Raw genomic sequence first — 13,381 nt, forward strand, 5'->3', positions numbered from 1 at the left:
CTGTGTACATTTAGGACAATGTATATACTACGAAGGTAACAGTTTCGAGGATGACAAGTTATAATGTTTTTTGAATTTCAGTTTACACTGAATGGTGGTTTACACAAGTCAGTCCTTGCATGATACAGTGACTTATAATTGAATAGTTTATGTTATGTTATAGTTTATGTTTATGGTTATGTTTCAACCATCACATTCAGTATGTTTGTTCTTGGTATTCGCATGGAACAATTGTCAGTTTGCGTTAAAGTCAAAACCTCTGTTTGTAATCCTAACACCCATTCTCACCCTACATGAGAGTCATATAAAGAGAGGCACTATTTAAGCGACAAGAGGCTTCAGGTGTAGAGGTGCATTGTGGAAATTACTGTGTACTTCGATCCTGAATACGTAACTGTTTGAAAAATGTGACTCCACGCCAAGTAACTTTCCTTAATAAAGTTATAATGGATACATATTTCCCTCCAGTTTTGATACGAGGCAGGCATAGACGTCAAGAGTCCTTTGGCTCTGCCTTCCCGCTGAGAAGTAGAAGATTGTGGTAGACGCCTTCAAACTCTTCCTCACATCCCGAAAGGCGAGGTAGGGGGCACATGGACTGAATTCTGTGGATGTCTCAGACGTCAACTGCAGTCTTGTAATCAACAATGCCTGAAGCATATACATAGGGAGTCATGCAGTATCACAACAGGAATAAACGACACACTTTTCGCAAGTTTGAGGTTCGAACCTGTTTATCAGCGTAACGTGCGAACGGGTATCTTATAACATCTTACAGCTGTAGGATCTGCAAAATTACCTCATACACAACATGTACAAAACTGTAGGTGACTTCAGTGAACCCTGCCATATTCAGATGGAAGAAAGAAGAGAAGATCTGGCTTTCCACTGACATCTGCCCCTGTTCGCCTGATCCTGTGCTGGTTCCATTCAGTGGCGATCTTGTCATGTTCAGTTTGTATAAGCCGAGTGAAACTGAATCTCAGACACTCCCTGTTCAACTTTTGAACGCAAAGCGTGTTTTGAATTTCATTCCTATGATAACGATGACAGGCAGCTTTTCTAATCAAAAAGAAACACAAGTTAGAGAACGATATACGAAATCAGGGACACCAGCCAGAAGAAAGGTTGGGTGCTACCTTTCTTAGGTTTATGTAAACAAAGGTAAAACACACTCTTTGATTAGTCATTTAAATGAATATGAACCATGAGAATTTCTTTTTGAACATTCACAAAATTATATATTTCAATGTTGAATACAGGAAATGTAGTGAAAGAAATAGTTGTCTACTTACATGTGCAGGTTGTTATCAGTTGATACAATGCCCTGAGTTTCCATGTCCTTAAACAAATCGACCCAGTAATTGTGTCGTAGGGTCAACCACCATCTCTCTATTCTCTGCAGAAACCAACGCCTCTTGCAAATCCAGATGCACATGAATTTGTTTAGCGCTGAATGCTACCAAAGATACCGACAAACATCCATAAGAAAGAATTACTAAAAGCAGAAACTATAGTGTAATTCTGACTGTATCATGAACTATCAAATAGTACTGATTCTCGGCGTATTGTGACTAACATTTCATATTTAGGAAAAGGTAGCAGGTTATATGTTTATGGTTCATTAACTACCTGATTTCTCTGAGAACTGCCATACAAGACACTGTTTTCTCCTGCCATATCATCCACGTGTGACCACCTCATTGCTCTTTGTATATCTTCAATAAATATGTTCTCAGTCCCCCTGTCCATCCTTATACAGCAGGGAACCCCTGACAGGGAAACAAATCCTATTCAGTATACCGATAATGCAATGTATGACATCACCATGTATCATATTTATCTAAGTTACCATTGTGGACATTTCCTGCGGTGCAACATGTTATATTCGGGATTTCACTTTCTCAGTTCGGATTCTAGCACTTTGTTGGATTGAGTCCTATCCGGTATTAGAACCTACACTCTCTGAGTCAATGTCAGCTGCCTAACCCGGTATGCCACCCCACCGCTCGGTGACATTTGACCACTTTGCAAATAGCACTGTGTATTCATTTTCAACGGTGATCGGATACAAAATGTAATTGCAGTCAATTGAAATCAGAGCGGCATTAAAATACAATATAATTAGGATGCCACATTGTTTGAGGTATTATGTTCTGAAGGTAACTGAAACATTGGAAACAAGAGTCATGTATTTCACCAAAACGAATGATACTATACATACTCCTCCTGAGTCTCTTTTACCTCCAATTCTTTCCACGTAGTCCATGAAATAGTGTGCGACGACATATGGATCTTTGTTACTTCTGCTAACTTTGAGCCATAGTGTCTGTTACTAGTAATTATCATAAAATATGGAGAATGAACTCACCCACACTCACCGTGAATAGCGAAACCAAATGGTGTAATCTTGTCACAGCCATCTATGTGTACAAGATAATTTGGTCCTTTGCTACTATACAGTCTTCTTGAAAAACGTTGGGTTCTTCGAGCAGATACTGTCTCTAGGTCGACAATCCTCAGTATCTCCATGACCATATCCCTAGTTGGATAGAGTCGTATAGAATTACGAGGAAATGGTATGAGTAACTTTGACGAGATATACGAGTGCTTAACTTAAGCACACAAAAAGACCACCAAGAACCTCAATATAAACTATATTCCACTGTCAATGTATTCTTTCACATTGTATGCTTGAACAGTTGTCGCTTATGGCGCATGAATTTCTACCTTTTATAATTTGTAAAGACAAAGATGTATGTTAAGTTGAACATTATACTTTACTTCGCTACTCTGAGGCCATGAACATTTCTCAGGCGCTCAGTCATGCTTCTGTACCCGAGACAATTACCACTACCTTGCAGCTCATTCTGAAAAGAACACTGTAATTATCAAATAATCATATCAGTGTGCGTATAGACGTACGTGTGTGTGTGTGGTGTGCGTGTGTGTGTATGTGTGTGTGGTTTGTGTGTGTGCGTGTGCGTGTGCGTGCGTGTGTAGCAGACTGGGAATGAAATACTCCCTACCTGAATTGCCCTTGTGACTCTTTCATGATCTGTGCTGCGCAAATGACGCCTCAGGCCAAGTGTTATGAGCGTTCGCTTCAGAGTACGTATGCTTTAAGATTTACAGTCGTCTATTTATTCATTTAGAATGCCACGATTAAATAACAGTATTGATTTATTACCATTCATTGAAGATGAGCTTTGTTTAGACTATAGTTACACGGTAAACGCTATTAATATGTTGAAGAAGGAACACACCTGATGTGTATATCGTGATTGCGGCTGAGGAGGCAACAGATCTCCCTATTCGTGTATCCAGCTGAGAAGTACGTCCTGACAGCATCATGTGCTGGAAACATTCCCTCAATAACAGCAAAAACAGCATAATATCTAAAAATTGGGATGTTTTCTCAAGAACAAAATACGAAAGATTATACAAGAACCTGAATGCATAACAGCTACTAGCTGATGATAACTACCAATTTACTTCAAAAATGATCTCTCGAAATAATAATAAAATCTTACCGTCACTCCTGTCACTAATTTGGTTCATTACATATGGAGACTGAATATTTACTAATATGATCTCACATAACAAATGGCGATTCCGTTTCCGTTTGAGCATGCGCAGATCTAACAAGTGAGCATATCGCAATATCGCCATATCTCAATATCGCAGTATCGCTTTATCGCAATATCGCCATTTCGTGTCGTGTTATCGCCATTTCGTGTCGTGTTATCGCAATATCGTGCCGTGTTATGGCCATATCGTGTCTTGTTATCACCATTTCGTGTCGTGTTATCGCAATATCGTGTCGTGTTATCGCCATATCGTGTCTTGTTATCACCATTTCGTGTCGTGATATCGCCATTTCGTGTCGTGTTATCGCTATATCGTGTCGTGTTTTCGCTATTTCGTTTTCTGGCTGTATCGCAATATCGCTATATCGTGTCGCCGTATCACAATGTCGTGTCGTACTATCGCTTTGTCGCGATGTCGCCTTGATTTTGCAGGGCGATAAAGCGATGGCCCGAACCAGCCACCATAGATATCGATGGTTAGACTGCTCTGCGCTATTTGCGTTCTCGTCATATTCTTGGCAGCTTTCAATATGGCCAAGCGTGTGGCGATCATCGGGGCCGGGTGCAGCGGTCTCACTGCTATCAAATGTTGTTTAGACGAAAACCTGCAGCCGTTTTGTTTTGAGCGAACTGACGAACTCGGGGGATTATGGAATTTCACGGAAAAAGTCCGGGAGGATCAAGCGTGCGTGATGAAGTCAACTGTCATCAACACAAGCAAGGAGTTAATGTGTTTCAGCGACTTCTCTATACCCAAAGAGTCCCCAATTTCATGCATAACACTCAGGTAACGTATTTCCGGCCGCTGTTTGGGGTCCTATATGGGTTGTAAATTTAGTTTAATTTACGTTCTGCAATCGATTCCACCGAAACTCCTATTATTTATTATTGACTAAATTTTATGCAACTTGTAAGTAGTTACTGTAGCTCAATATTTCTCCAAACACTGACTGACATCAACATCTTCTGCTGCAGGGTATGTTCGCCTTTTAAAGCTTACATCAATATTGTTGCAAATGATCTCAAACCTTAGTCATAATCTGAAAGGTAAATACATTAATGTGCGCGCGCGCGTGCGTGCGTGCGTGTGTGTGTGTGTGTGCGTGTGTGTGTTTTTATGTGTTTTGTGTGTACATTTGTTTTTGAAAGGACTTTGCATTTCTAATGGTGCTGGTAGTGGCCTGAGAATATACTATAGGTTTGTTTAGGTCCTATATCGTCAATCGTTGCTCACGGTTATGGTCATATTTTCTGGTCAGTCCACCCCAATGACTACGTATGACACAAGGTAATCTTTTCTCTTCTCCATTTCTTCTCCGACTCTTTAAATTGGTTTGTTCTTGGTTGTGATTTGATTTAAGAAAGTATTTTTTGTTTTGAAATATTTCAGAACGCATACACAATTTCCCTAATTTGGATAATGTTATGGGGACAGGTTGCAGCATGGCCTTCTTTGGTGCAATTTGTTTTATGGCAACGTGCCCCTGGTGCAGCTACAATCACGTTCCTTGCAATGAGCCCTGTACATGTACCTGCATGCATGCCCATGTAGCTGACTTCCTTTCTCTCTGTGTGGGGATAAAACAAATAATCTCCATATACCGACGCCCTCTAAACGGTCCATGTAAACATGCCTGACACTGTAAACTAAAAGGGGTGTAAAAAATGAACGCGTTTCGGTCGTACAAGACGGCCCACACATGCATGAGCATGCACTCCGCAATGTAGGTTTAAAAATCATGTCATCTCGCCTTGCATCAAATGATGATCACCCCTGCAATACTTGACTATTATTATACTGGACAAAAATAGTTAAGGACATATGTAACTTTTGAAATTATGAATAATTATGTATTTATTCATTGACATACTGATAAAATATCAGTCATCAAAATTCAATATGCCTACTTATTTTGTCCAGTATATTAAAATATATTTACCCACCACAGTTTTTGTAGTCTTTTAGCAGTGAGAACTTAGACACTCTCTTGATCTGCGGCAAGAGATCACGAAGTAGCAATTTTAGGGCACCGAGAACAATAGGGAACTGATTCATGGAATGCAGGGGAAACACTTTGAAAACTACATTGCTTTCAAAAGGGACAGAAAACGTAACATGAACAGATTTATTGAAGGACAAGGTTACATTGGTAAGGAACAAGTTATTTTTGTTGGCATGTAGACCTGTAGAAAATAAACTTATCTTTGTCTGTATATGGACCTGTTCCAAAGCAGTTTATAAGCATCATGTTCCACGATGTCCTGGACATGTTAAGGGTCGTGGATAGAAGCAACCAACCATGTCATCATGCCATTTAATATGTTGCTAGTGCCTAAAGAGTATGTCCAATGACAGCCACAATGCATTCATTGCATAGTCGTCATTTCGTGTTGATATTTTCTTTAAGTATCTGGTCCTGAGCAGATACAAGGAAGCCCCCTCTTTCACTTTTAAGGCCAACCGATTTCATTCGGGTGAATTAGTTGGTTTGATTGCTATTCTGTTCCATACACTGCATGAAAAGGCTTCTCAAGAAAGCTTATCCACAAATGACCGACTCAGGCAGACTTGGTGATTGACTTCACCTTGTTTACTCCCAAGACTGTACCGCCAAGCAGTACATCGCCATCAACAAAATCAACCTTAAATTTCAGAATCTTTCCAACACCTTTGGCACGCTTAATAATTCCTTCCCCCCTACATTGCATCAACTACTGCCGCGGAATAGGACTTACACAGCAAAGGTACACATGGATTTGACCTTGGATTCGCTTTGTCCTATCATCTTTGAGCAAGATATATAATACTCAGCCTGGAGTTTATCTTGAATATGGGCATCCTTGAGCTTGTCTCGAACTTGTATTCCATGGTAGTTGTGTGTCTGATCTTCCACAAGATGCCCAATAACTCCTCTCTTACTAATCTGAGCAATTATTAGTTATGTTGCGATTTTCAAATGAAGAGTATTATATTTGTCGAGTCCAAATTTCATACCCCTATCTTTAGACCAAAAACAAATGAAGGGTGAACATGTTCTTCTACCAAACTGGCCTCTCCTTTGGCAAAGCAGCTCGGTGTTGTCCATGTAAAGGATAAATAAGGAGTGTTGGAGATCTGCGATGAAGAGGTCCTGTATGGTAACCTTCCTCTTTACTGAGGGCAAGGCCCAATGAACAAACTTCAGAATCCTTGAATCAGACAATCACTGCACCTGCCGTTGAGAGTACATTTTAGGTTGAGTCGGTCAGCAACTCATTAAGGAAGGAAGTAACTGCTTAGGCAGGCCAGTACAACGAAGAGAACTCAGAACCAGTTCATGATGGACAAAGTTGGTTGTATCCACGTCAATTCAGCGCATGAACTGGTTGTGGCGACATATTTTGGCCTCTTCCAAAATCATGTTTTGTACTTGGAGATGATCCTTGCACCCAAACATCCCTTCATCGCTCCTTTCTGCTCCCTATCATATCGTTGGAAGAGCACACACCAAGCCAGGATATATATTTTCTAGTTTCAGTTTGTTTAACTTAAAACCGTATTTTATGTTTCCAGATATGATGGAACTGTTTACGCTTCTATTTGCTTCTATTACTGGTTTGCAAAATCAACTAAATATTCTTGAAAGTTATTCTGTAAACTGGAAACTATCTGTTAATTTAAACCAAAAAAACATAGTCATATTTAGAAGGGGTGGTGTTGTAGCATAAGAGGAGAAATGTGGGTTTTTTCACGGAAAACATGTTGCCGTTGTCAATCAATACAAATAGCTGGGAATAATCTTTTCGCATACGATGAATTTAAAATGTTGTGTCCATGACTTGGTTCGACGTGCAAAGAAAGCTACGATTTCAATTTTATCTATCTCCCAGGAATGTAAATGGTTACTCAAAATATTTTTTTCAAACTCTTTGATGCCCAGGTACAACCCATTTTATTATATGGATCGGAAGTGTGGGGATTTCAACACTACGATTACTTGGAGAGATTACACCTTATGGCTTGCAAAGGTTTTTATGTGTTGGACCCGCCACACGAAATTGTGTCGTTTACGGTGAATGCAGGAGACACCCCATATATATTACTTCACAAATACGATGCCTTAAATACTGGTTTGAAATTCTGATAATGCATGAAAGTCTAAAACAAATATCTTATAATGTGATGGTTCATCTAGATAATATGGGTAAAACATCGTGGGCATCACATATAAGAAATCTTCTGTTTTCTCTTGGGTATGGTCTGGTATGGATAAGTCCGGGTGTTGGGGATGTCATTATGTTTTTCGTAATCTAGCGGTAAATATGTTTCATCAGGAATGGCATTTCACTCGAGAAAGTAGCTCTCGTTATGAATTATATAGAACATTTAAAACTCTAATAGAACCTGAATTGTATTTATCTAAACTAACTTTTAACTGTAATAGAGACGTATTTGCCAAATACAGGAAAGGCTTGTTGGACTTAATGGTAAATAGAGGTAGAAAACTGTCCATCCCAAAATCTGAAAGAATTTGTCCTTTATGCAATTCTTCAGTTGAAGATGAAGTACATTTTAGCCTTGATTGTCCGTTTCATGAAGATTTACGTTACCAGTATATCCCAGAATCTATCGAAACCATCATTGACAACCTTTACTAGTATTGACAACTAATAATGAATCCACCCTCCGTAGCCTAGCTCTCTATGTTAAGTATGCATTCATTCGTCGTAACGAGCACTTACAATTAGTCATGTCCTAATGTATATCTCTACAAAATGTATCACAACGCTGTATGCAACTCTCTTGTATAAGGGCCGGTGGCCTAAAATACACTGAACGATTGTCTTGTCTTGTCTTGTCTTGTCATTAGTGAAGCTCACTTGCTACCCAACCACACAGCCAATTTTTAATCTTAATCTGCACTCTATAGTGCAGAGTGCAACAGTAAAAACACATGCTCAGTATTGACGAAATGAAATCGTCAATCCTGTCTTTAAATTACTTAATGCAACACAGAAGAGAGAGTCCATGATTTCTTTATTAGCGTGTTCATTACCTCGGCAGCATGGATGCTCAAAATCATTGTATTGTCTGGTCCAGTCCCGATTGTATATGCATCCGCCATACAACTGAAATATGTTTGTGTAAGTTCAAATATACTGAATGAAGACTACATTCTTCTTTAAACAGGTGTTTCTGAGTACGAGGCGTGGTACCTGGGTGCTCAACAGAATTGCGACTAAAGGTATCCCAGGCGATTTTCTTCAGACCACGCGTTGGTTCAATACAATTTGACATGCCATGCCTGAAGAAACACTGAACAACATGCTAAAGAAAGCTCTCAACAAACGTTTCGACCACGAGCTGTACTCCTTGATGCCTAAACACTCGGTGTTTGCTCAACATTCTACAGTAAACGATGACATGCCCAACAGAATCGCAACTGGCTCTTTAAAGATCAAGGCTGACATCAAGAGGTTCACCAAGACTGGTGTGGAGTTTGTTGATGGGATGATGGAAGATGATATCGACGTTATCATACTGGCTACAGGGTATATATTCGGCTTCCCGTTTATTGACGTGTCTGTGATCGATGTTCAGAAGAATAGGGTCAACATGTTCAAACATATGTTTCCACCTGACTTACCTAAACAGACATTGGTGGTGATTGGTTGTTTGCAGCCTTTCGGCGCCATTATGCCACTCGCAGAATTGCAGTGTCGCCTAGCAACCAGAGTGTTCAAAGTAAGTAGTTTTCTTTTTCACTGGTTCGGTATTTGGAACACATTTATATCGGAAAATGTATTGACAAACCTGATCCGATTCTGTGATCGCTGTTGCAAGGGCTTTTATTGGTCACAACAAAGAATTTTTAAATCTTAGGATGAGGGTGTACCAAACTGGAACTGTCTTCCTTGCCTTCAGTGACGAATCTCTATTCACACCGGGGGCGTTGGAGTAGCCTAGTAGTTAAAGCGTTCACTTGACGCGCCGAAGACCCCGATACAATTACCCACAGGGGTACAACGTTTGAGCCCCTTTTCTGGTGTCGCTCGGTGTGATGTTGCTGGAATGTTGCTAAAAGCGGCGTAAAACTAAACTCAGTCAGACAGTGTATTCACATTGAGATCTGCCCGCAGGCAAGGTGTGAACATCAGCTCAAGTTTGAGACCGTGAAATGGACAGGTTTCGTGACTGCAGCGTAATGGCATAGGCATCGTTTGTCCCCCTTTGCAGTAGTTCAGGGGAACTTACCTGCTGTGCAGTACTGGGATTTTGCAACCTGTCCCGCTTCCATTTATGCGTAGATATGGCCCAGGACTGACGTTTCAAAAAGTACGGCAATTCTTACACAGAACCGACTATCCAATTCTTGACTTACCGTCGCGTATCCCCAACTTCAGTAATATCTAGCACATCTGAGACGGGCTGGGTCGATGTATTCATTAGCAAGTCAATCCCCCACAGATCTTCAGTGTCGCCTTGTTGAGTAATGGTCACGTCCTCATCGTGGTGTGTTCATTAATCTTCTAAGATCCATTAGGAGAATTGTGTAGCTGAAGAGACGCAAGAGGAGGTCACTGCCGTTACTGCAGACATCCAACTGAATTGTTCTTTACGCAGTGAACTTCATTTTGGAGGATACCTTGACACCATGAACGTTTTCGTTGTTCCAGCGAGATTCTTTTAGTTGTCGTTGTTGTTGTTTTACTTTGATGTATAACATACAAATAAAAGCATTGTCTTAAATGTAATGTTTAAAATCTCATCCCAGGTTTTCCGTTTTGCTGAGTATACGTGCTGTAAATCCTGTGAACAAATGTCTGAGAATAAACCTGAGAAGAAAGAGGCTGACATGGCAGCAAGATATGTCAAATCCCTGCATCACTCGATTCAGGATCACTACCTTAATGTCTGGATCGAACTGGCAAAATGTGTTGGATGTCAGTCATATATATTTGAATGCACATTGTCTCCACAGTTGAACTGTGATTTATCGTACTCAGAACAGGACTGATGTTAGCATAATATCATCCCTCAAAAAATTGTAAGGATGGAGTACCCCCTCCTCCACCGATTGAATGTCTAAAACAGCTGACGGCCCGTCCCCCGGTAAATGTTTGAGAATATGGAATAAACTTCAGGCATTTGTTCTGTCTTATTGAGTCCTTATTGAAACAATGGTGGGAGGCAATACTGATTACAGTTTACAGAATCGTTATTATGCACAGTGAATTGGTCTAATATGCATATTTTTCTTCACCCTATATGTTACTCAAACTCTCTGCCTCAGGTCGTCTACTTCTCACCGATCCGAAACTTGGACTCAAGTGCTTTTTCGGTTTTTGCGCGTTCCACCATGCATTATACTACTCATCAAAAGTCAAGCAACACAAATTTTAGTATCATTACATTTTGATGTATTGAAACTGCAAATCATGGAATGATACAATAGAAAGATGAAACATATATGTACATACGATTGAGAAAATGAACTGATAATGAGCAGTAATAGACTTTCAAATGATGAAAAGCAGGTACCCGTGAAACAGTCGTGCAAAATCTTTTGCATGGATGGAACAAAGTGTCAACATGAACGTTCAGGTCAGTTTTGAACAGTGAAGCAGTGTTCAGTAACTCGCTTGACCACCATGAACATAAATGCAAGTTTCTACATGTCTTTGCATTGACCAAATGAGCCTTTAAAGTTGCTGTTGTGAAATGTTCTGCTCTCTGTATTGCCTGCTCAGGTTCATCCCGGGTCAGGGAGTGAACATGGAGACTTCCAATAATGCACCGAGCATGTTCAATGGGATTGGGATCAAGTGACTTTGCAGGCCAGGTCATATGTGTGGTTTTGTTGATCTAAACAATATCATTAACAACTCATTCTCATCACGAACGGGCATTATCATCCATAAAAAAGAGGTTAGGACCCACTTGCTGTACAAGAGGAATGACTGGAGGTAGGTGTACGCCTAGGTGTGTGTGTGTGTGTGTGTATGTGTGTGTGGTGTTTGTGTGTGTGTGGTGTGTGTGTATGTATATGTGGGGTGTGTGTGTGTGTGTGTGTGTGTGGTGTGTGTGTATGTATGTGTGTGTGGTGTGGTGTGTGTATGTGTGTATGTATGTGTGTGTGTGTGTTCATACTTATGGCGTGTATGACCTCACCGAGTGTATGGCACTGCGCCGATTTCGACGTCAAAAACGTCAGCAAGTATGTTTGCCACACCTGAACATAAATATATACAAAATCAATGTTCTGCATCTGTATCACACTACTGTACATACAGTATCCATTCTAACGACTCACCTCATCATACACGGATACCTACCTACCTACCTACCTACCTACCTACCTACATACATACATACATACATACATACATACATACATACATACATACATACATACATACATACATACATACATACATACATACATACATACATACATACATACAATGGTATAATGACTGTGGTGGGATGCAAAAGAGCAAAAACCTGTCAATGTTTTGGAACGTTAACTATTGCAACAGTGAACATCTTCAAGGGAAGAACAAAACACGGGAGAGGTGAACCTGTTTCTAAGACGACGGTTCACAATTATCAAAGTTAGTCAACATTTGCGGAAACGTACTGTGACCTTTTGGCTTGCGTCAGTGTCCTTGTCAGCAACGCCTTTTCGGCGAAGGTGGATGTCTGAAAGAAGAATCATTTGAAATAGTGAAGTAGAAAACTCCACCGTAAATTGGACCAGAAAAGTAGGTATGAACAGCATGAACTGAATTCATTTGGGACAGGACTGATGGGGACTGGATTAGACAGGCCAGTGTTGTTTCCGGCAACACTTTCATTGTGTACCTTGCAACTTCCATTTCCCCATATTCGGTGTTTATAGCGTACAAATGGAAGGGATTTAGTAGTTGTGTCCAGTCTCCGTCCACCTTGACCAGGTCATTGACTGGCTGATTCGACTGAGGCTTCGGTGTATTAGACAGGCCTGTGTCACGTGGAGTGGAATCTCAGTTGGAAGACAGAAGTCTGTTGATGTTTTGGTGTTGTTTTTCATTCATTGTGGAGTTACTGTTGATCGACTGAACGATTTTGTATCCCGACACTTGCATAATCTGGTGAGCTGGAACACCTTTGTCAGACAGTTTGAATCATACGTTTCCTGGCACTATGGTTTGTCAATCGTTTGTCATTGGTGTGGTTCCCACTTAAGATCGCTTAGTTATTTTGTATGCATTAATTACATGCCAGTTCACTAATTACACGTCATGTTAGAGTGACCTCCATTCTAGTCGCCCAACATTGCCCATACTCCGGGTTTGTATGGCTATAAGTATGCACAGTTCTTTCACCTCTGTTCATAGTGATTTATGATAACATTGTCAACAAGAGGAATGAAGATTTATAAATGCATACAGATCTTTATGTCATCTTTGTGCCTGACTTGCCATTGTTTTCATGTGTGATCCCAATTTATTTCTACCAACCGCTTGACGTTTAAACCAAGTATTCTCGGTTCGTACCCCAAAGTGGGTGTTTGTAGCCAAATACAGTGGATGGTCAAGTTTAGTGGTCTCAAGTCACGGTACGACTTGTAAACAGCGACAGGATCCCCAGGTTGTGCCCATGCTTTAGGAGAAAGATCGCGAGACTGGTCAGCCTGACGGCTTTTTGACTGCCGTCCAATATACTGGTGATATTCACGGTTCTCTGAATCAGCTTTTAGTGTTACATCACCCCACTGCATACGCCTGTGCGGGATCACAGATCTCAAGCCAATATAAAAAGTGTTTAA

The 13,381-nt window shown here is 40.5% G+C and overlaps 2 pseudogenes; one reads left to right on the forward strand and one right to left on the reverse strand.

The window, feature by feature from the left end:
• Positions 1-616: 616 nt before the first annotated feature.
• On the reverse strand, positions 617-2,538 carry LOC137274058 (uncharacterized; annotated as a pseudogene).
• Positions 2,539-8,733: 6,195 nt separating this feature from the next.
• LOC137274072 (flavin-containing monooxygenase 5 pseudogene) lies at positions 8,734-10,974 on the forward strand (annotated as a pseudogene).
• The last annotated feature ends 2,407 nt before the right edge of the window (positions 10,975-13,381 follow it).

Source organism: Haliotis asinina, chromosome 2 (assembly GCF_037392515.1).
Source record: "Haliotis asinina isolate JCU_RB_2024 chromosome 2, JCU_Hal_asi_v2, whole genome shotgun sequence".
Taxonomy (NCBI): Eukaryota; Metazoa; Mollusca; class Gastropoda; order Lepetellida; family Haliotidae; genus Haliotis; species Haliotis asinina.